Source organism: Silurus meridionalis, chromosome 3, assembly GCF_014805685.1.
Source record: "Silurus meridionalis isolate SWU-2019-XX chromosome 3, ASM1480568v1, whole genome shotgun sequence".
In the NCBI taxonomy this organism is placed as follows: Eukaryota; Metazoa; Chordata; class Actinopteri; order Siluriformes; family Siluridae; genus Silurus; species Silurus meridionalis.
The window spans coordinates 33,016,584-33,042,152 of NC_060886.1; the positions used below are offsets into that span (position 1 = coordinate 33,016,584).

General features: G+C 35.9%; 8 non-coding genes across 8 annotated transcripts; 2 read left to right on the plus strand and 6 right to left on the minus strand.

The window, feature by feature from the left end:
• Positions 1-2,349: 2,349 nt before the first annotated feature.
• trnas-uga lies at positions 2,350-2,431 on the minus strand. Its single transcript has one exon. It is a non-coding gene; the product is annotated as a tRNA-Ser (tRNA).
• A 5,433-nt stretch (positions 2,432-7,864) lies between these two features.
• Positions 7,865-7,936, minus strand: trnaw-cca. The gene has a single exon. It is a non-coding gene; the product is annotated as a tRNA-Trp (tRNA).
• Positions 7,937-8,497: 561 nt separating this feature from the next.
• On the plus strand, positions 8,498-8,570 carry trnak-uuu. The gene has a single exon. It is a non-coding gene; the product is annotated as a tRNA-Lys (tRNA).
• A 624-nt stretch (positions 8,571-9,194) lies between these two features.
• trnal-cag lies at positions 9,195-9,277 on the minus strand. The gene has a single exon. It is a non-coding gene; the product is annotated as a tRNA-Leu (tRNA).
• A 654-nt stretch (positions 9,278-9,931) lies between these two features.
• On the minus strand, positions 9,932-10,003 carry trnam-cau. The gene has a single exon. It is a non-coding gene; the product is annotated as a tRNA-Met (tRNA).
• Positions 10,004-10,868: 865 nt separating this feature from the next.
• On the minus strand, positions 10,869-10,940 carry trnam-cau. Its single transcript has one exon. It is a non-coding gene; the product is annotated as a tRNA-Met (tRNA).
• Positions 10,941-18,930: 7,990 nt separating this feature from the next.
• On the minus strand, positions 18,931-19,012 carry trnas-cga. The gene has a single exon. It is a non-coding gene; the product is annotated as a tRNA-Ser (tRNA).
• A 1,650-nt stretch (positions 19,013-20,662) lies between these two features.
• On the plus strand, positions 20,663-20,736 carry trnat-ugu. Its single transcript has one exon. It is a non-coding gene; the product is annotated as a tRNA-Thr (tRNA).
• The last annotated feature ends 4,833 nt before the right edge of the window (positions 20,737-25,569 follow it).

Here is a 25,569-nt window from a genome sequence, read left to right on the forward strand (position 1 = left end):
TTTCTGTGTACCTTACATACTCACATCATAAAGATCCTATAGACACTGAACAGACAACATAGGAATGTGTTTAGAGAACCAGTGTGAGGCCCATCTTAATACTAACAGATATGAAAAAATATAAAAAAATTTAGGAGGTTGGCCGAACACTCGAGCGCCTTGCAACCCTTGTCAGACTGTCCAAAGAACTTCAGCAACTAGCTCAAGAATGAGACCCCCATATTCTTCATTTGTTGCAGTTCTCAAATGCAATCGAGGGTAACATGTCTGCTTATAAAAAACCTTTTTACCCAGAAGAAAAAGCAGCACCAGCATCTCCCCATAACTGTGTTCATCACTCGGAAGAAGACACCAGACACTACGCCTTTAGTGACAACAGAAGTTATGGACGAGGGTGAAGATGAAGAGCTGTAATGCTCTTCTTGGGTATGCAGTGCATTCATTTTATCACCTTCATCATCATTAGTACTGCACACTTAATTCATCATCTTCATCATTCAAGTTGTACCTTCACCGGTGAGTACCCATATAGAATTTTTATGTTAAAATGGTAAATTACGTAGGTTTAAGAATATTAAATGTTTAAAAGCAGAAAAAAGGTTCATAAGAGTGTCGATGTGGTTTATAAATTCTGTATACAGTACTGTATACCACAAACAATGTTGTGAAAATCTATTCAATGGATAAATGTGTGATATTGATCACAAAAACAAACAAACAGGTAATTCAGCACAAGCAGACAAAAAAAGGTAGATGGTAGGAGCAATAAACCAAAAATTCAGCTTTAAAGAAAATATAATTGTGGTTTGTGTTATCCTGTTCCTTTTGCCACATCTTATCTCTGAAACTTTTTAGATGTTGCTAAACTGAAAATCAAATACAGATCTCATCTCAATATTAAACATGACTTGAGAGTGACAGTATCAAGTCTACAACTCAGTTGTTAAAAGATGTATGAAATGCATTTGCTCTATTTTACACAGATTGCAAAGTGACAGAAAGGCAAAGTGATAACACAATTACACCTTTCTTTTCTCTATTTTTGTTTTTAATGCTAGTTGATGATAATTTAGAATTGGATAGTTTAATAAATTAGACATTTTTCAACTTGAATTATTTCATTATCCTTTTTTGAGGTGACAGAGGACAAGTGGGTTTAAAAATCCACCCCTCTAAAGTGGTAAATGGCAGAAAAAGATTGAGAATCACTGCTAAAAAACACAAACAGAAGTCACATTAGTACAGAATGGAGCATAAAGCACGTCCGGATAGTGCCGCTAGAGGGCAGTGTGAGACTGAGAGTTGAGGATGTGAGCTGTGTGAAGCTGGGATCAATAGTCTGTTAAGGGGTGGGAAGAGGGAAAAAGAAGGGAAAGAAGGAAAAACAGGAAAAAGAGAAAGAAAAAATGAAAAATGGAAGAAAAGGTAATGGAAACATGTCTTGCACATTTCTTATGGTTGTTGGCAGATTGATGTATATATTTTATAGCAAACTGCCTTTTGTGCTTCCCAGAGAGAATCTCTGATGTGAATGATGCTGGTTCGAATCCCTCAATAGTGCACACAAATACTGATGATGTGAATAAAAATACATCACTTGTCACTCATGTTCATTAATATCTTTGTGATTTAACTGATTTTTTTTTTACTTTGAAATTCCAATAAAGTGCATAAAATGCATGTTTATTTCTTTTGTTAATGTACTTATTTAACCTTTAACACTTTTTTTTAACAAAAGTCTCTTTTTCATTATATGGGACATGTTCTGTATTTATCTTTTATATTTATATTCTACTTAATAATAATAATAATAATAATAATAATAATAATAATAATAATAATAATAATAATAATAATAATAATAATAATGAGGATGATAATGGGTTCAGCAGGTTCACAGAATAATTCACAGGTTACTGTTCTATTAACAATAAAACATTTTATTTTTAATTACTGAAAATGCTACAATATTACAAATCAATGTATATATTAATAAAGGTTATTTAACAATAGATATAATCAAGTACAGAGATTAAAAAAATGATCCTTATTGGGTCTGAAACAACAACCTAATGATAAATAACTATAGATTATAATAGTAGTAAATCCACAAAATAAATGGTAAAATAATATCAAGTCTCTGAGTGACTCAAAACACCAGGAAGAAATGGTTAAAGGAGCAGAACTGGAAGAAACAGCAGGTCTGGATGCAGATGAAGGACTGGCTGAAGGAGATGAACTTTGACTACCAGGCTGTAAAGACACATATTGTATATTATGAACTTAAGCATAATAATGATGATGATAATGACATATGAAGATCTTTTTAAATGACAGGAATTGATGAAACGCTGTGAGCAGGATTTGAACCTGCGTGGGGAAACCCCATTGGATTTCAAGTCCAACGCCTTAACCACTCGGCCATCACAGCAGTGATGAAGTTTGCTGACGTCTTGTCTTGTCTACAATTTCATCTAAAAATAAACATTTAGAATTGAAAGTGTCTCTGACAGACTTTGGCACTTTTCTCACCATTAAACACAAGACAGTAAATGGCGAATGTGCGCATCATGGCTGATTTCAGTGCTGATTTGAGACTTGGCGCATCAGTAAAACAAATGTTTTTAATGGATGTGCAGAATCGGAAAACCTTCCGTAACCATGGCTGAGTGGATCAGCAGCTATATATATATATATATATATATATATATATATATATATATATATATATATATATATATATATATATATATATATATATATATATATATATATATATATATATATATATATATATATATATATATATATATATATATATATATATATATATATATATATATATATATATATATATATATATATATATATATATATATATATATATATATATATATATATATATATATATATATATATATATATATATATATATATATATATATATATATATATATATATATATATATATATATATATATATATATATATATATATATATATATATATATATATATATATATATATATATATATATATATATATATATATATATATATATATATATATATATATATATATATATATATATATATATATATATATATATATATATATATATATATATATATATATATATATATATATATATATATATATATATATATATATATATATATATATATATATATATATATATATATATATATATATATATATATATATATATATATATATATATATATATATATATATATATATATATATATATATATATATATATATATATATATATATATATATATATATATATATATATATATATATATATATATATATATATATATATATATATATATATATATATATATATATATATATATATATATATATATATATATATATATATATATATATATATATATATATATATATATATATATATATATATATATATATATATATATATATATATATATATATATATATATATATATATATATATATATATATATATATATATATATATATATATATATATATATATATATATATATATATATATATATATATATATATATATATATATATATATATATATATATATATATATATATATATATATATATATATATATATATATATATATATATATATATATATATATATATATATATATATATATATATATATATATATATATATATATATATATATATATATATATATATATATATATATATATATATATATATATATATATATATATATATATATATATATATATATATATATATATATATATATATATATATATATATATATATATATATATATATATATATATATATATATATATATATATATATATATATATATATATATATATATATATATATATATATATATATATATATATATATATATATATATATATATATATATATATATATATATATATATATATATATATATATATATATATATATATATATATATATATATATATATATATATATATATATATATATATATATATATATATATATATATATATATATATATATATATATATATATATATATATATATATATATATATATATATATATATATATATATATATATATATATATATATATATATATATATATATATATATATATATATATATATATATATATATATATATATATATATATATATATATATATATATATATATATATATATATATATATATATATATATATATATATATATATATATATATATATATATATATATATATATATATATATATATATATATATATATATATATATATATATATATATATATATATATATATATATATATATATATATATATATATATATATATATATATATATATATATATATATATATAGTTATTCAAGACCTTTTAACTTGTATTTTAAAAGAAGTATATGTGGATATTTTAAGAAAGGAGAGTTGAATTAAAGAATGGCAATGGGCTTAAAAAATTGCTATACAAGAAAAAGGGGAGAAAACAGATCTTAAAAACTACAGACCAATCACTATGCTGAATACTGATTTTAAGATTTTATCCAAAATCTCAGTCAACAGACTGAAGGAAGTAATGCTGAGCATAATTAAAACTAAACAAGTGTACGGTGTAAAAGGTAGAAATATAGCAGACACAACAATTAGTATAAAAGATACAATAAGATACATGCGTGAGCAGAATAAAGATGGTTTTATTATCAGTTTACCCTTAGCAATATGTGGGTTTATACAACACATTTACTGAGAGCTAAAACCCCATTAGATTTCGAGTCTAATGCCTTTACCTCTCGGCCATCACAGCAGTGATGAAGTTTGCTGACGTCTTGTCTTGTCTACAATTTCATCTAAAATAAACATTTAGAATTGAAAGTGTCTCTGACAGACTTTGGCACTTTTCTCACCATTAAACACAAGACAGTTTGAGTCCCATTGAGTTTTCCTGCTGAGACAGCACAATTTTTAAGCACAAAAGAAGTGCAGATAATCCAGTTTCCATCATATTTGCTATACAGGGTTCACTTCCTCTTGAACTTCATTGTACCCTTAGCAATATGTGGGTTTATACAACACATTTACTGAGAGCTAAAACCCCATTAGATTTCGAGTCTAATGCCTTTACCTCTCGGGCCATCACAGCAGTGATGAAGTTTGCTGACGTCTTGTCTTGTCTACAATTTCATCTAAAATAAACATTTAGAATTGAAAGTGTCTCTGACAGACTTTGGCACTTTTCTCACCATTAAACACAAGACAGTTTGAGTCCCATTGAGTTTTCCTGCTGAGACAGCACAATTTTTAAGCACAAAAGAAGTGCAGATAATCCAGTTTCCATCATATTTGCTATACAGGGTTCACTTCCTCTTGAACTTCATTGTACCCTTAGCAATATGTGGGTTTATACAACACATTTACTGAGAGCTAAAACCCCATTAGATTTCGAGTCTAATGCCTTTACCTCTCGGGCCATCACAGCAGTGATGAAGTTTGCTGACGTCTTGTCTTGTCTACAATTTCATCTAAAATAAACATTTAGAATTGAAAGTGTCTCTGACAGACTTTGGCACTTTTCTCACCATTAAACACAAGACAGTTTGAGTCCCATTGAGTTTTCCTGCTGAGACAGCACAATTTTTTAAGCACAAAAGAAGTGCAGATAATCCAGTTTCCATCATATTTGCTATACAGGGTTCACTTCCTCTTGAACTTCATTGTACCCTTAGCAATATGTGGGTTTATACAACACATTTACTGAGAGCTAAAACCCCATTAGATTTCGAGTCTAATGCCTTTACCTCTCGGGCCATCACAGCAGCAGATATTGTCTTTTATATTTTATATATCGTTTTTCAACAGGAACGTAACTACACGTGTCAGCACGTTAAAAACCTCACTTTTGCGGAACAGGACGGCGAGCTCTCAGTCGAAAAATCAGACCTCAAACATCATTTTTGCAAACACCTTCCGAACTGCACTGACTCAAGAACAAACCCTCAAAGCATTTTTCCCAGACGCACCACCTGCCAGCAACAATCACTCAGTCCTCCGCTTATGTTCAGTAGAGATGATCATGAAGCTCAGCAGCACTTTAGAGTTTAACTTAAGCCACCACAGGTCTGGATGGGTTTGAACTACTGACATTATGGATAACAGGCCATTGCAGTAATCGATTGCGGCACAGAGACCTGTCTTTGGAGTCTCCTTTAGTTTTTTGGATAAACCACATTCGGCTCTGGTTATTCTTAAACTGCCAGTCAGTAGCTGGCGTGTGTTTTGCATGAAGTCCATGTGACGTGGAGAATTAAATGATGTGCTCGGCGTAGAGCGTGAGATTCTTAATCTCAGCGTATTTAATTCCTTCCCCACATTGGGCAATAAAAAGCTTTTGCACTGGTGCACTGAGATGTCAAAGGTTTCTATTCATCTTGGTGACACCTTTCTGACGAACACCGCCGAATCTGGTTGTCCTTATTAAGCCGTACATAAAAAATTTTTCCAATTACAAGTTTTTTTTTTCCAAGTTAACTTCAGACCCACAACATGGTTACCGGTGGAGGCACCAGAAATGTTGGATGTTTACGAGAAAAAGTCAGAGTTCATTTATAATTTTTTATTTATATATTTGTATTTGCATTTTGATGTAATATGCCAATTGAATGCTCTAAATGGGTTTAGTTTTCACAGAGTGCAATTTAAGCAATAAAAATGTTTGTCTAAAAAGGAAACAAATTACTTGTTCATTTTAAGAGACCCGTCTTATATCCAATTACTCAAATAAACGATGGAGTAATTGGTAGAAAACTCGATTACTAAAATAATCCCCAATTATAACTACTGAATATAGTGTGTGTGTGTGTGTGTGTGTGTGTGTGTGTGTGTGTGTGTGTGTGTTATGTAGTGTCCTTGTAGATCTGTAATTTACTCACAGATGCTGAAGAAGCTTTAACTGGATTTTAAACTTTACTGGTTTCTCCTCCACAGCTGGAACTTGAGCTGCAGCTGGTTTCTCCTCCACAGCTGGAACTTGAGCTGGATGTGGGTGGACTCTGGATGTGGTGGTTCCTCTCAGTCTCACGCTCCTTATGAGATTAAAGTGGTGATGGAGCTGTAACACAACAGAGACACTGCTCTTACACACTGCTGTTAGTCTTTATGCCGACACCAGCAAAATTACCCCCTGATGCTGACTGAAATCCCCTCATATGACCAAACCCACACTTTATATTAATCTGAGGGTCCAGGGTTCAAGCCCCTGTTCAGTCATTAAAAAGCCAACGGCTGGCTGATTCTAGGTTGTGGCATAATCCAAAGCTTGTTTGACTCTTCCCTTGATGTCAAAATTTTATGAGATTTTTTTTCTTGCACAGAGTACGGGTTTTGACATTTCCACATGCTTTACAAGTCTTACCCATACATTAGCAAATTATGGTTTAGTCTCACTGTGGTAAGCATCCTTTATGGTGTTCATTTTGACCAACCAATGGCTCTGACAATAGTCGTCTTTGTTTGAACCCAAAAGATATTGCCATGATCCTCCCATGCAAATATCATTGGTTCAAACATACTTTGACTGTGACATTATTTGAGGTGTCACTGAAACTTGAATTGTGAATACATCTTAGTCACTATTTGCAGAGTTATCTTTTTTTCAGCTAGAGCAAATTGACAAAGTTTGGTAACATGTTATAGGAGGGTTATAATGTACTAATGTTTATTTGATGAGACAGACTACACTTTGGACAAATTCAAAGTCTCCACATTGGACAAAGAAAGATAGAGCAGCTGCTAATAAAGGCCAAAAGCAAGAGTCCAGCAACCATGACCTCGACGTGATTCGAACACACAACCTTCTGATCTGGAGTCAGACGCGCTACCGTTGCGCCACGAGGTCCGAGGGGCTGTTTTGACCAGCCTCAAGGTCCAGAGAAGGCTTTGCATTTATCTAATCGCGGTTGAAATGACAAATTGAGTCTGACGGTCAGGTTGCAGGCTCTGACATTTTCCGCATTTCAAGTCCCTGATTGTTGGTGTAAGTAAGATTCAGCAGTTACATTTCATATGTAAAGGAAACAATCTGTTACACTATACAGTGAAATAATGAACTCAGTGTCAGTCATTTGGTCAGTGATGAAATGTAAAGTTAGTTTTCAAAAGCAAATGCTATATATAAGACTATGGACAAAGATTGGCAAAGGAGCTTTTAAGGTGCTTTTTATGTGAGTTATACATAGTCACATTTTTCAACTAGCCTGCATCCTTGATTACTGATGTTGGACATGAAAAAGGGGATAACCTTCATGGTGGGCGTCTTGCAAAAAAGGCACATTAAACTATTGGAAAAAGATTCAAGAAACTCATGAGATTCGCCCCCTCTGAGCCAGCACAGAGACAAGTATTTTATTGAGTCCAGGTGTCGCAACTGTTCTAGGTTCGAAGAAGGTACCTTAGCAGAGCCCGGATAGCTCAGTCGGTAGAGCATCAGACTTTTAATCTGAGGGTCCAGGGTTCAAGTCCCTGTTCGGGCGTTAAAAAGCCAACGGCTGACTGATTCTAGGTTGTGGCATAATCCAAAGCTTGTTTGACTCTTCCCTTGATGTCAAAATTTTATGACATTTTTTTCTTGCACAGAGTACGGGTTTTGACATTTCCACATGCTTTACAAGTCTTACCCATACATTAGCAAATTATGGTTTAGTCTCACTGTGGTAAGCATCCTTTATGGTGTTCATTTTGACCAACCAATGGCTCTGACAATAGTCGTCTTTGTTTGAACCCAAAAGATATTGCCATGATCCTCCCATGCAAATATCATTAGTTCAAACATACTTTGACTGTGACATTATTTGAGGTGTCACTGAAACTTGAATTGTGAATACATCTTAGTCACTATTTGCAGAGTTATCTTTTTTTCAGCTAGAGCAAATTGACAAAGTTTGGTAACATGTTATAGGAGGGTTATAATGTACTAATGTTTATTTGATGAGACAGACTACACTTTGGACAAATTCAAAGTCTCCACATTGGACAATGAAAGATAGAGCAGCTGCTAATAAAGGCCAAAAGAAAGAGTCCAGCAACCAGTATCAACTCAACAAGTCTCCGCTGCATGGGCTCAGTTAAAAAAAAACTGACCAACAAGGCTGCCCATCTGTCAGAAGTGGGATTCGAACCCACGCCTCCAGAGGAGACTGCGACCTGAACACAGCGCCTTAGACCGCTCGGCCATCCTGACAGTCAGGGTTTCCTGCCTCTTGCCTTGGTGACCATGTGTATGCCGAATAATGAACACGCAAAAGTCATGGATGTATTTTGTTGGCGTTTAATTATCTACGCGGACATTAAATAGTTCTGCTGCACTGTTAAAGAGCTGTTTTCTGGCGGAACAATCTGTGGGGAATTTGAAAGACACTAAGATCACAAATGTAGTAGGCATGATTTTAACATGGTGCAGGGAGACCCAAACGGATTTTAGGTCAGCCACCATATCCTTTCAGCCATGATTATGGAAGGTTTTCCATGACCCCTGCACATCCATCAATGAGTCAACTGGTGCTTGGATGCATCAAAAGGAAACCAATGGCAATCTTTCTGTTTGGTGCACAAAATAGGCAGGTCATTCAAATCCAGCATTTGTCCTTTTCACCCATGTACTCCTCTCTGCTATTCACATGGGAGCACTACATTCTTAACCCTATTCCCAATGAAAAGGGGCTCATATAAAACTATGTGGCATTTATTAAATGTATAACTTAGGCCTAACTGTCCTTAAGCTAGCTGAAAATGTGCATATAGGAAGATGCTGAACACAGAATTCGGATACCTCGATGGCATTATGTGTTCAGATTGGCATTGAGGAATGGGACTGAGGTATTAAACAGGAAACAGTTAGCAGAGGATGGTTTCGATCCATCGACCTCTGGGTTATGGGCCCAGCACGCTTCCGCTGTGCCACTCTGCTCACTGCAAGCAGCCAAAATGGGACTCACATCATTTGGCAAAGAGTGGCTCGGATCTACTCTTCTAGCTTCCAAACGGTGCTGGGAAACCCTGTGGGGTTCTTGTCAATATCAGATGAAGCTTCAATTGAATTTGGATTACAATGTAAAGGATTCAGTCAGAGACCATGCTCAGCTATCATGATAACAAAACAAGTGTTCAAGCCAGTGATCTCAAATAAAACCTAGACTTTTGCTTTGGTGACCATGTGTATGCCGAATAATGAACACGCAAAAGTCATGGATGTATTTTGTTGGCGTTTAATTATCTACGCGGACATTAAATAGTTCTGCTGCACTGTTAAAGAGCTGTTTTCTGGCGGAACAATCTGTGGGGAATTTGAAAGACACTAAGATCACAAATGTAGTAGGCATGATTTTAACATGGTGCAGGGAGACCCAAACGGATTTTAGGTCAGCCACCATATCCTTTCAGCCATGATTATGGAAGGTTTTCCATGACCCCTGCACATCCATCAATGAGTCAACTGGTGCTTGGATGCATCAAAAGGAAACCAATGGCAATCTTTCTGTTTGGTGCACAAAATAGGCAGGTCATTCAAATCCAGCATTTGTCCTTTTCACCCATGTACTCCTCTCTGCTATTCACATGGGAGCACTACATTCTTAACCCTATTCCCAATGAAAAGGGGCTCATATAAAACTATGTGGCATTTATTAAATGTATAACTTAGGCCTAACTGTCCTTAAGCTAGCTGAAAATGTGCATATAGGAAGATGCTGAACACAGAATTCGGATACCTCGATGGCATTATGTGTTCAGATTGGCATTGAGGAATGGGACTGAGGTATTAAACAGGAAACAGTTAGCAGAGGATGGTTTCGATCCATCGACCTCTGGGTTATGGGCCCAGCACGCTTCCGCTGTGCCACTCTGCTCACTGCAAGCAGCCAAAATGGGACTCACATCATTTGGCAAAGAGTGGCTCGGATCTACTCTTCTAGCTTCCAAACGGTGCTGGGAAACCCTGTGGGGTTCTTGTCAATATCAGATGAAGCTTCAATTGAATTTGGATTACAATGTAAAGGATTCAGTCAGAGACCATGCTCAGCTATCATGATAACAAAACAAGTGTTCAAGCCAGTGATCTCAAATAAAACCTAGACTTTTGCTTTGGTGACCATGTGTATGCCGAATAATGAACACGCAAAAGTCATGGATGTATTTTGTTGGCGTTTTAATTATCTACAAGGTTAACTTCAAAACGTGCTGCTGCAGTGTTAAAAACCTGTGTTCCAGCATTTCTTCTCTTCAACCATGTACTGACCACATGCATATCTTGAAGGATTTTAAAAGAGGTTTTAATTTTCTTCACTCTGAAGCGATACTTATCCTTATATGTGATCTTAATCGATGTCCACCTCTCTGCTAATCACATTTAAGCAAGTCGAGTCAAGTCAACGAGACAACGTTCCCCCGGAACCCTGGTGCTACACTAAACAGCAACCTAGTGCAAACAGTGCAGACAAAAAACAGTGCAGACAGACAACACAAGACAACACAAAACCCAATATAGCGCCGACCAGTAAACCTACTGTATACTTTGATTATACAGTACTGTGCGAGGAGAACTGGATAAACAATTTCCGAGAGTGAATATAAACAGAACAATGTAGTGCAAAAAACAGCAGCAGTCAAAGGTGCAAAAACAGCAGCAGTCAAAGGTGCAAAAACACAGCATGTAAACAGTATAATACAGTAAAAGATGCAAAAACAGCAGCAGTCAAAGGTGCAAAAACAGCAGTTAAAGAGTGTAGTCCGGTCAAGTATAAATAATAATAAATAATTAAATAAATAAATAAATAGTGAGTAATCCATTCCACCACTGAGTAATGAGTACATCTGTATTACATTTTAGCCAAGACAATTAAACTGTTAATCATGAAAAATGTAAACAATACCAGCTATGTGGAGTTTTATTTTACTTCATATACCTACTGTGCTGGAAACAATCACCTGTTGGATGTCGGAGCAAACACTTTTGTCCTCTGTGTCACTGGGGATTGTTGATAAATGCTGTTTTTCTCCATTGCCTCTCTGATAACACATGATTTTTTTCTCCAATGTTATTTCATCAAAGTCTGATTATATTTCTGTTATCCATCAAAACCAAATAAGATTTGGCATTATTTCCTTAACTGTGGTTGTTGGGATGCTCTGCACATCTGCCAGGTCCAGCTTTTACCTATGGCCCTTAGCAGCCTGGAGATTAGACAATGAAGTTTAGAAATAGTAAAGAGGGTTAACATTCTTTGTAGTTTGTAGTTTATGTGGTACACATGGATTTATTTAAGACACAAAAAAATTGTCTTAAAAACACACAACAATTAACTTTTTTCTTTTCTTCTTTTTTGTGTATTTATTGTATCAGCAAATTCTGATCTCTTATATAAAAACTTCCCAAATGTAACATGTTATTAAAAGTACAAATCATATTTAGGGTCATTTAAGTCTTACAAAAATATAACTCACAACTATTAACAAGGTAATTAATGACTTTGACACGTACGTAAAAAGCGTCACTTTGGAGTTATTAGATGAAACCTGAAAAAAGTCTAATTACAGCAACGACAACAAGCTGCTGATAATATGACCTACAATATATAATAACCTAAACTAATACATTCAATACTACACTAATTTAATCTAAATAATTAAAACTCACCTACAGAAAAATCAAAATTACCAATCTGGAATACTCTAAATATAGCTGCAAAACTAAGTAATAAAATGCAACGAAAAGAAAATCATGACATAATTCTTTTAACATAAAAAAAAGTTAGCTGGCCATTTTATATCATTAATACAAAAAATAAAAATACCTGACGAGGTCTGCTGGAATCACCAAGGAGCTGTAATCTAATACAGAATCAAATATACTGAAGTCACAACACACATTTAATATTTTTTCCCTATTAAACAAAACAGTATTAAGTTTTATGTTCACACTTTAACGGGGATCAGTTATACTAATTGGCCAAAACTAAAGCGCTGACATTTTACTCTTAAAAAGATTAAAATTGTGAAATTACCTCAAATATCTGGGTCACAAGGTATAGAATCAGTGATCTGAAAAAGTAAAATAAATTAAATTACTTTATAGATGAACTATCTTACAACGGTGTGTGTGTGTGTGTGTGTGTGTGTGTGTGTGTGTGTGTGTGTGTGTGTGTGTGTAGGCTTTTTGTATAATTTTGACATAATTTTATAAAATTTTGAGCAGTAGATCTTAGAGCTGAAACTGTACACCTCTGCACATCCTACAGTTTTGTCGTAGCACAAAGAGGCTGATGCGCTTTGATCTATAGACCGTGTAGACACTGTTTTGACTAGACGGAATAAAAAGGTAAAATTTTACAAAAAACCCACAAAAACGGACACATATTTGTATGAAGAATAGGTATAAAGTTATTTGAATGCATTTTACTACAAAATGGTGATAACTTTAAATTAGATGAGGCGTATGACTCGTTAGCTAGTTAGCATATGTACGCTAATAGCTGTAGGGTTAGGGTCACCTGATCAGTTTCAAAACTAAACCATAATTCAAATACCAACAAAAAGGGAAATTGTATATGTCATTTTAATGTTTTCAAGAAATTATACGCCAAGCAAAGATCATATAAATGAATATAAAGATCCTACAAGGATCTTATAAAGAGTTACTGTTTACTTACGACTGAAAATCTGAATTTAAAGTAAAAGTCAATAAATAATATTCATATAAAACTTTATTAAATTAGATACAAGCAGTTAAAACTCGAGTGACAAAAACACTTCTTTACCCATTAAAAAAAAGGTCCTGTCTAAAGGGCTCTGTGCTGCTCCGTATTGATAGGAGACGAGCCAGCCAATCAATAAATGCTCTGATGATCATACCTCAAAATGGTCCAATATAAGCGTCGCCTAAAAATGCGTAGAGCAGCGCCTACATTCACAAGTTAAACATTTCTCTATGGAGTATAACTTAAGGTTTACAAGACATTTCTCGATTATTGACAGTGGATTTTTTTTTAAACACACATATACACATACAAATAACTATCCATTTTCAATGCTTATGTGATGACAAATAAAGTTCATAATACATTTCAACTAAACCGACTCTGAGAATGGAGTGATTTCACAAAAACAATGTTCCATGAACCAATCAGATTTCACCTGGTCTCGCCAGGAATTACTATAAATACACACATTTTGGATTGTAAGGGACAGATTTCCACCATGAATGACATCAGTACACCACAAGTCTGGATCATCGGAAGCTCGATAATCATGAGACTGCAAGCGTATTTGTCAGCACACAGGCTGGACGAGAATCTGGGCCTGGACTGTGACATCACCTGGGATGGAAAAGGAGGGAGAAGATGGGAGGACCTGTTGTCGCTTCTCCATCAGAAACAAGCCACCACTTGCTATGACTTAGATCTAATGATTATTCACCTCAGCAGGAACTGCTCGGAGTTCTGGGCACTAACAGGCTTGATCTGATGTGGCGGATAAAATCAGACATCAGAGAGGCCCATATGTTATTCCCCGAAACAAAAATCATGTTTTCGCGACGTCTCCTAGAGATACCAGACCACTACTAGCGGAAATGGTGTTGAAAGAACACGGTATTGGCTAAATGGTGCGATGTCTGGATACATGGCAGAATTAGGCATGGGATGCATTTGGCACTGTGAAATTGGTCTCCATCACTTACATCACATTTACATTGAGTGCCCCTAAATTTTGAGGGAAACTTGGTGTTTGGATTTTTTTTCACAGAGCTCTTGTGTTCGAGTTTAAAAATTAAGTGTGTCCTTCCACAATATTTTATTTTATGAGTTTCTTAGTAGCTCCTGGTTTCATAATCTCAAATGACTGTATAAGATTGTAGAAAGGACATTACTTATAATCTTACATTCTGGTGCTCATGTTAGTTCTCAATCTCCAGTGTTCTGTATTGTTTAAAGACTATAATCACACTCTTGATGTCACCCAAATGAGGATGGGTTCCACTTTTGAGTCTGGCTCCTCTCAAGGTTTCTTCCTCAAAACATCTAAGGGAGTTTTTCCTTGCCACAGTCACCATGGCTGCTCATCAGGGATAAATACACATCATTCACCTTAACTGTTAAATACTGTAAAGCTGGTTTGAGACAACGTCCGTTGTGAAAAGCGCTATAGAAATAAACTTGACTTGGCAATAACCTCCAGGCCCCCAATGGCTCTTTTAAGAGCCGTCAACTTTTCCCATACAGATGTTTCCAGATGAGGCTGCACAACAGCTTTCACACAGCATGTCTCTTGCTTCTGCAATTAGAATAATCTCTCAATTCAGAAGTTGTTTTGCTTGACAAAACACTTCCACGATGCTTTACTATGCACGTTGGTGGTTGATAAAGAAGAGCTGCTGCTTCTCTTAGGATGTCCTGCACCCACTTTATTAGGTGTGACCGATTGCTAGTCATGAAGGTGGAGATGAAACTTGTGGGAAAGTTTCTCGCCTTGCTGGCTTTTACACGCAAATGAACAGCAGTTGGTAATTCTACTCACTGCATGTGTTGTGCAGCAGTAGTGGGTAACCGACTCTCTGCTCAACTTCACCTGGGTAGTTATGAGCGCCAGTGGGAATCTCTACTCTGCCCAATTGATGATTAGGTGACGGCTATCGAAGCTCTGAAACACACTTGCAGTGACTGGCATGTCTCTGTAGCCTTCATTACCGACTCTGTGATCAGGAGAACTTGGAACGGTCTCAGCCACCTCTTCTCTCTCCTGCTCTTTCTTCTCATATCTCTCACCACCACCCAGTCTCTTGTTTCAGATTATCCAGCTGTCTGCTGAAAAAAGAAGTGTTTCTCTCACCTGCTTCTGTAGTTGAGATAAACCACAGGACATGTTTGCACAATAGCACAAAATATCATGATCACATTCAGAGTTAGTAATTCTTGGTTGTGGTTTTTAACCCACTCTGGTTTTAGGTCGTCTGCCAGACAGGTAAAGTTTAGCCAGGTTTTCTTCTACTTGTTTCAGTGCGTAATTAGTCAAGTCAAGCCAAGAAGCTTTTATTGTCATTTCAACCAAATATAGCTGACGCATTACACAGTGAAATGAAACAACGTTCCTCCTGAACCCTGGTGCTACATACAACAACAATCACAGAAATCACAGGGCTAAGGACTATTACGTGTCCTCGCCACATAAAGTGCATCGTGTGAAACCTGGTGCAAACAGTGCAAAGACAACACAAGACAGTTAAAGACAACACAGGACAGTGCAAGACAACACAAAACAGTGTAAGACAAATACACAAGACACAAAATAGTGATTAATGAAAGGTGTGCATTTCTTACTGCTATTTTCTTCTGAAAACCCCATCTAGAAATAATTTCTAGATGATATTTCTAGTGTTGATATTCAGACTGCATCTAACCATTATGGTGTGTGAGTGTCTGTTTGTATTACTCCCCATATTGCCATATAACAACATTTAAATCACACAATAAACACTACAAATCCACAAATCTAGGAGACAGTAACATGAGAAGTGATGCAGTATCATGATATAATACCGTATTTTCAGGACTATAAGCTGCTACTTTTTTCCCACGCTTTCAACCCCGCGGCTTAAACAATGAAGCGGCTAATTTATGGATTTTTCCTGTGTTTTTCTCGGTTTCACAAGCTTCAAGCCAAAAAACTGAGCCCCATAAAATTAGACCAATGAAATTGCCGAACGGGTTCAGGTGAACCAATAAAATTCTTTATATCAAATCGGGTGCGCTCTCACTGAATCATAAATATGCATGGGGTTCCTCTGACATTTGACCTGCCGCTCACTCGGACTGTCAACAGGAAAGGCGACGTCACACTGAAAACAACCGGGCATGAAAAAATGCACTTCAACTGTGTTCTGAGCTGCACGGCATCGGGAGAAAAGCTTCACCGATGGTGATTTTTAAACGCAGGATGATGCCAAAAAAAAAAACTTCCGAGAGAAATTGTTGTGAAAGGAAGGAGGAAGACAGTAAACAATGACTTTCTTGGTAGGCTACTGTTTAGATACAAGCCGTGTAACAGACACTGTCTTTCGTTAAAGCCTGTGTAAAGTTCATTAGTTTTAATGTAGGCACCTGCAGCTTATAGACAGGTGCGGCTTATTTATGTTCAAAATGAAACTCTCTGCTCAACTTCACCTGGGTAGTTATGAGCGCCAGTGGGAATCTCTACTCTCTGCCCAATTGATGATTAGGTGACGGCTATCGAAGCTCTGAAACACACTTGCAGTGACTGGCATGTCTCTGTAGCCTTCATTACCGACTCTGTGATCAGGAGAACTTGGAACGGTCTCAGCCACCTCTTCTCTCTCCTGCTCTTTCTTCTCATATCTCTCACCACCACCCAGTCTCTTGTTTCAGATTATCCAGCTGTCTGCTGAAAAAAGAAGTGTTTCTCTCACCTGCTTCTGTAGTTGAGATAAACCACAGGACATGTTTGCACAATAGCACAAAATATCATGATCACATTCAGAGTTAGTAATTCTTGGTTGTGGTTTTTAACCCACTCTGGTTTTAGGTCGTCTGCCAGACAGGTAAAGTTTAGCCAGGTTTTCTTCTACTTGTTTCAGTGCGTAATTAGTCAAGTCAAGCCAAGAAGCTTTTATTGTCATTTCAACCAAATATAGCTGACGCATTACACAGTGAAATGAAACAACGTTCCTCCTGAACCCTGGTGCTACATACAACAACAATCACAGAAATCACAGGGCTAAGGACTATTACGTGTCCTCGCCACATAAAGTGCATCGTGTGAAACCTGGTGCAAACAGTGCAAAGACAACACAAGACAGTTAAAGACAACACAGGACAGTGCAAGACAACACAAAACAGTGTAAGACAAATACACAAGACACAAAATAGTGATTAATGAAAGGTGTGCATTTCTTACTGCTATTTTCTTCTGGAAAACCCCATCTAGAAATAATTTCTAGATGATATTTCTAGTGTTGATATTCAGACTGCATCTAACCATTATGGTGTGTGAGTGTCTGTTTGTATTACTCCCCATATTGCCATATAACAACATTTAAATCACACAATAAACACTACAAATCCACAAATCTAGGAGACAGTAACATGAGAAGTGATGCAGTATCATGATATAATACCGTATTTTCAGGACTATAAGCTGCTACTTTTTTCCCACGCTTTCAACCCCGCGGCTTAAACAATGAAGCGGCTAATTTATGGATTTTTCCTGTGTTTTTCTCGGTTTCACAAGCTTCAAGCCAAAAAACTGAGCCCCATAAAATTAGACCAATAAAATTGCTGAACGGGTTCAGGTGAACCAATAAAATTCTTTATATCAAATCGGGTGCGCTCTCACTGAATCATAAATATGCATGGGGTTCCTCTGACATTTGACCTGCCGCTCACTCGGACTGTCAACAGGAAAGGCGACGTCACACTGAAAACAACCGGGCATGAAAAAATGCACTTCAACTGTGTTCTGAGCTGCACGGCATCGGGAGAAAAGCTTCACCGATGGTGATTTTTAAACGCAGGATGATGCCAAAAGATAAACTCCCGAGAGAAATTGTTGTGAAAGGAAGGAGGAAGACAGTGAACAATGACTTTCTTGGTAGGCTACTGTTTAGATACAAGCCGTGTAACAGACACTGTCTTTCGTTAAAGCCTGTGTAAAGTTCATTAGTTTTAATGTAGACACCTGCAGCTTATAGACAGGTGCGGCTTATTTATGTTCAAAATGAAAATCTTTGTAACATTCAGTGGGTGCGGTTTATATTTGGATGAAATCATCAACTCCATTGTACACTTAGCAATAAGAGGGTTCATACAACACTTTAACTTAAAGCAGAACTGCTGTGAGCAGGACTTGAACCTGCGTGGGGAAACCCCATTGGATTTCGAGTCCAACGCCTTAACCTCTCGGCCATCACAGCAGTGCTGAAGCGAGAAAATGGAAATGAAGAGATGTCTTTATTATTCTTTCATAGTTCGTCATAGTTTTACCTTAAAAGAAGCATTTAGAATTGAACAGTGTCTCTGACAAACATTGGCTAAAAAAGAAACCCTCAAAGTATCTGTCCCAGACGCACCACCCTGCCAGCAACAGTCACTCAGTCCACTCAGTGCTTGGTGTCTAACAAAAGCCAGAACGTCCCTGGGTGGGTTTGGAAACCAGCCTTTTGGTTAACAACTGAAAGCGCTAACCAGTGGCGCCATTGGCTGAGAAAGAAATGGAAGATCTTGCACTGATTAGCTGTCATTACAAGACACACAGCGCACAAGCGAGCTTCCGAGATCAGACGAGATCGAGCGGTCTCAGAGTGGTATGACCGTAGACGAGAATTGCTGATTCAAATGGCAATTTATTTTTGTTTGTTTGTTTGCTTATATGCCTTTTCTGCTATTCAAGTTCAACTTTTATCACAATTTATTCACCACAGTAGATGTTCATCCTTAAATTAAGCATGAAAGCAAATAAAATGTACATGAGTCAAAAAATTTGCCCAGGCCCTCAACAGTTCTTTATAAAAGTTTAGAAACCCCTCTGTTATGTAATTCTTTGTTTTCATCCACAATATGTTGTCTCCAAGTTCGAAGTTGCTTCACTTGTTTAAGAAAAACCCCATTGTTGCTTTCCATGACGCATTGCTTTATTCATCCATGTACTTTTTTTTATCATTTTCATTTATCATTTGTTCCACATCTATTAACCCCAATCCTTCCTTCTCTATTGCTCCCATTAAGGTGTTGTATGCAATTCTTGCTGGCTTCCCTTCCCAGAAAAGATCTAAAAAACTTTTTTTAGCCTTCTTTCTGCCCACAATGGCGCAGCTGATGTGTATAAAATATACCATAGATTAGAAATCATTAAAATGTTAAGTACTAACTTTATTTCTTCTGCTGTCTTTTCATCCCTCCTCATTAAAACTCCTGAAATCTTTATTTCTTTTGCTTCCATAAAAGTAAAATGATCCATTAAAAACGCAGCCCTTCTGAATCTCATGTATACCGTTTTATCATAATTTATTTTGGCTCCTGATCTCCTGCAGAACTTTTGTACCGTTTGCATTGCTTTTTTCACCAGATTTTTGACCAATGGCGTTGTGTCATCCGCATATTTAAATATTTTATTCTCTTCTCCCTCGATGCCTAATCCTTTTATTCCTGTTTTTAGTTAGTCCAAAAGGAACCACAATTAGATGTACAATTAATGTATGGGTCATATACAAATACAACATGCATGGGTCCAAGAGCAAACAATCAAGATCAATTGCTCCTACCTTAGTAGTCTCCTACTTTGTTGAGACTATGACCAGATATTAGATAGAACGTTTTCACTGCTATAGCATGGTTATTGTATGTCGATATTTATTTTAACTATATTTGTATTTGATCATATTTTATGTTGAGGACCTTAGCAAGTCTCAAATTAATGGTAGAGCTAGCATCAAGACAAAAATCAAATCTATGCTTCTGCCTTATTAGCTGTTAGTTTGAATGCATATGTCCATGCAATATTTTTTTTCTAAATCTAAGAGCAAAGAATTACAACAGCTGGCTGAGTAGTCACTGAGCGGCATTGCGGCGCTGTGGCTTAGTTGGTTAAAGTGCCTGTCTTGTAAACAGGAGATCCTGGGTTCAAATCCCAGCAGTGCCTGGTGCAGTTGTCCTTTGCTGCTTCTTCTTGAGTGCCTTCCAGTGTTTTCTTCATGGCTTGAGATTTAACATTGCAAGTGGATAAGATGGTTTCTCTGGGGCACTGAATGGTGAATTGCAGGCTTTGCTCTGACCCTTTTAAAAGCATCATAGTATTTTTAGCAATGGATAAAACTGTGCTTTTCTACAAACTATGAGCCAGCCATTAAGATGAACAGTTACGAGATAGTAAAATACAGCTCTGTGCACTGTAGGGCGCTGCGGCGCAATGGATAGCGCATTGGACTCAGACTCAGCAGTCAGAGCTATTCAAAGGTTGTGGTTCGAGTCCCTCCAGAGTCGTTGTGTTTTTCCACTTGTCTCTCTAGTAACTTTTATTGTGCACCAGGTAGATTTAAGAGCCATATTGCATGTGGCATGTCCGTGCTTCTCGTACTAAACCGAAATGCTTTGTCGGTTGTGGTTTTCAAAAAAAATTTCCTCTTGTTCCACATGGTTCTACTCGTTTGACCAAAACGTTGCTGTACCCTAATCAGATGTTCCAACACATATTCCTGACACAGAATCATTCCATACTTTGTGCTCACACATCCAAAGCCCACACTTATCTTCTGATTAACAAAGATTAGGAACATGGGCACAACTGTTTTGTCTCATTGGCACAACCATGTATAAACTGCTTGTGTTGATTCAACTGGCAGGCAATGGTGGATTCTGAGGTGTTGATTACATGGGTATGTCTTAAATCCAAAGTAAACAGTCCAATGGTACGGTAATTGTTCTACAAAAGATTTAAAACCTCTTATATTAAACAAATACAACATGCATGGGTCCAAGAGCAAACGATCTAGATCAGCTGCTCATACCACTTAGGACAGTGGTGCTTAATGTTGGTTAGTTGCAGCTCCTCTTTGTTATTGCTGTAAGCGTGGTACCATGGCCATACAAACTGCAATGAAAATCAGCTAAATTGAGTACAACTGCACTGTGATTTCAACCCAAAACATTATAGGCCTTTTTGTCAAAGAGCAAACTGTTTGTGGTGGTACAACTCCATAGTAATCTCAGATTCTGAGGTTTGTAATAACATAGATATATCTTACAGTCAGATTGGACAGTACATTGGTACAGCAGTTGGTCTAAATCAAGTAAAAAAATCTTCTTACACTGAAGATAAACAACAGGCAACAGGGCCTTAATTGTCATACATTCTCAGTGCAGTGGCTCCTAATAACGGCCTTCACACAGCTCGCCTCGTTAGTGCAGTAGGTAACGCGTGAGTCTCATAATCTGAAGTATCTGAATCAAGTTAAACAGCTACAAGTGTTTAGTCTCATCTGCACAAACAATTATATACTGCTTGTGTTGATTCAACTGGCAGGCAATGGTGGATTCTGAGGTGTTGATTACATGGGTATGTCTTAAATCCAAAGTAAACAGTCCAATGGTACAATAATTGTTCAAAATATGATTTTAAAATCTCTTACATGAAACCAATACAACATTTCTTGGGTCCAAGAGCAAACGATCTAGATCAGCTGCTCATACCACTTAGGACAGTGGTGCTTAATGTTGGTTAGTTGCAGCTCCTCTTTGTTATTGCTGTAAGCGTGGTACCATGGCCATACAAACTGCAATGAAAATCAGCTAAATTGAGTACAACTGCACTGTGATTTCAACCCAAAACATTATAGGCCTTTTTGTCAAAGAGCAAACTGTTTGTGGTGGTACAACTCCATAGTAATCTCAGATTCTGAGGTTTGTAATAACATAGATATATCTTACAGTCAGATTGGACAGTACATTGGTACAGCAGTTGGTCTAAATCAAGTAAAAAAATCTTCTTACACTGAAGATAAACAACAGGCAACAGGGCCTTAATTGTCATACATTCTCAGTGCAGTGGCTCCTAATAACGGCCTTCACACAGCTCGCCTCGTTAGTGCAGTAGGTAACGCGTGAGTCTCATAATCTGAAGTATCTGAATCAAGTTAAACAGCTACAAGTGTTTAGTCTCATCTGCACAAACAATTATATACTGCTTGTGTTGATTCAACTGGCAGGCAATGGCAGATTCCGAGTTCTTGATTACAAGAGGTTCCTCTTACAACCAAAGTGCACAGTCCAATGGTACGGTAATTGTTCTACAAAAGATTTAAAAACCTCTTATATTAAACAAATACAACATGCATGGGTCCAAGAGCAAACAATCAAGATCAATTGCTCCTACCTTAGTAGTCTCCTACTTTGTTGAGACTATGACCAGATATTAGATAGAAAGTTTTCACTGCTATAGCATGGTTATTGTATGTCGATATTTATTTTAACTATATTTGTATTTGATCATATTTTATGTTGAGGACCTTAGCAAGTCTCAAATTAATGGTAGGACTAGCATCAAGACAAAAATCAAATCTATGCTTCTGCCTTATTAGCTGTTAGTTTGAATGCATATGTCCATGCAATATTTTTTTCCCTAAATCTAATAGCAAAGAATTTCCATTTAACAGCTGGCTGAGTATTTGCCAGCTTGCATTGAGGTGCTGTGGTTTAGTTAATTAAAGTCCCTGTCTAGTAAACAGGAGATCTTAAGTTCGAATTCCAGCAGTGCCTGATGCAGTTGTCCTTTGCTGCTTCCGCTTGAGTGTTTTCCAGCTATTACTTTATGGCTTGTGATTTAACATTGCAAGTGGATAAGATGGTTTCTCTGGGGCACTGAATGGTGAATTGCAGGCTTTGCTCTGACCCTTTTAAAAGCTTGATAGTATTTGTTAGCAATGGAAAAAACTGTGCTTTTAAACAAACTACAAGCCATCCATTAAGATAAACATTTCCGAGATAGTAAAATACAGCACTGTGTAACGTAGGGCTCTGTGGCCAAATGGATAGCGCATCAAGACAATGGACTGGTTAAAAGATGACGAGATGCCTATACAATCAATAAAAAAGAAAGAAAACGAACTGCAAAAAGAGTTTACCTGAAGGAAGTGACAGATATGACAGATATGAAAGATATGAGAGTATCAGACATAAATAAAGCATTAATAGAGCAGATTGGTGAAGGGAGGATTCTCGTAGTGCGTCCCAAACAAAATAAGTTGTATGAGGTCACTCTGGAACAATAAGAGGACACCGAGTATCTCTTGGACGGTTTGGTTATCAATGGAACCAAGTGTGATGTCAAAAGACTGCAAAATAGAGACTATGTGGTTTCCTTCATGCAGCTGCCTGTCTACATCACTGATAATAAAATTATAAATAAATTGTAGGGATGGGGAGTTTTCCCAATATCCAAAATAAAAAGGAGAGTGTATCCAGGCACCAAGATTGAGGACGGGACGAGGTTTGTGAAAACATGGCTCCCAAAAAAAGTTGCCTCTCTCCCAATACAAAAAAAGAAATGGCAGAAGGCCTGCAGTACTTTTGGGTTACGCACAGCCATCAAGTGAAGACCTGCTGGCTGTGCATGAGCCCGAATCATTCGGTGAAGGATTGCCCAGATTTAAGTGCTTTAACTGTGAGGAGAGAGGGCACATTGCGAGGGACTGCAACGCAGTAACGTGCCCGGATTGCAATCTGCCTTTAAATAAGTGTGAGTGTTGGATGAGGAATGAAAAGGTGGAGGATGAACAGCAGGTGGATGCGCAGTTGCATGATCGAGACAGTGAGTGGCGAGAAGAGTAAATAACAACACATGAGGGAGAAACAACAACGGACAAGGTCGTGGAACAAGAAGGAAAGAAGCACAACAACCAGGAGGATCACTTACAGCAGGACGGGGAATCTGGACCCAAATAGGACTAACTATAAGTTTGCAAAACGCTTTGGTGGAGAAGAAGGACCAAGAAAAGAGACATCGGTGGACATGCAACAAGACGGATAATCATGGATTCAAATAGAGTTGACGTACAGCCTGCAAAATGACCTGAACACAATAGAATCCGACCATCCAGCATGTAAGGAACAAGCAACAGGAATAAAAGATGAAAAGGGAAAAGAAAAAAGGAGGACAAACAAGTAAAACCAACAAAAAGAATGAGGTCAGTAAAGGCAATATCTAATGTAGAGGTTGCCAGAAAGAAAGTCCTTAAAAAAGACATGATAAAGACTGAAAACAGGTTTGACTCGCTAAAGAACTTGGAGGAGATGAACTGAGACGATCAGTCAAAGGGAAATTAAAATGTATTTTTATTTTAAAACTGTTATGAATTATAAATCGATATCCTTCTAAAAGTTGCTAAGTAACACCGTGACATCATTGTGCGATGACGTCATTTTATCGTCGAAACGCAAAACTGCGTCTTTATGTTACAAAACATATAGAAAATGTAGTACAGAGTCTCTGTACTACGTCCCCCCACCCTCACCCAACAGGTGAACACTTCCCAAATAAGAACAATCAATCAATCAGTGTATCGTTCAAGGCTGGTCAGGGAACATTGATGGATACAGATAAGACACTATACAGTGCATTTGAAGAAAACATTCACTTGTATTAAGGTCAGTGTTACTCTGATATAATTTGTATTTTTTATTTCTTATTTCTTTAGAACAATCACAAAAACACGATGAATTTTCTCAAATTGTCGGGTAATCTCAGCAAAAATATAATTATAAATATTGTTTGTATGTGTTATGTTCAAAAATAGATTAAATAAAAAAAGGTGCATATGACATACATATTAGGTCTAAACATCAAGCATCGATTTTAGATGCATCTTCAATGGAATGAATTTGTGTAGGCAGAACACAACATTAAAAAGGAACTACATACCTGTTTTTACTAACGAGTCACAAATGTGTCTACTAATAAGTGTCCACTTAAAATAAGCAC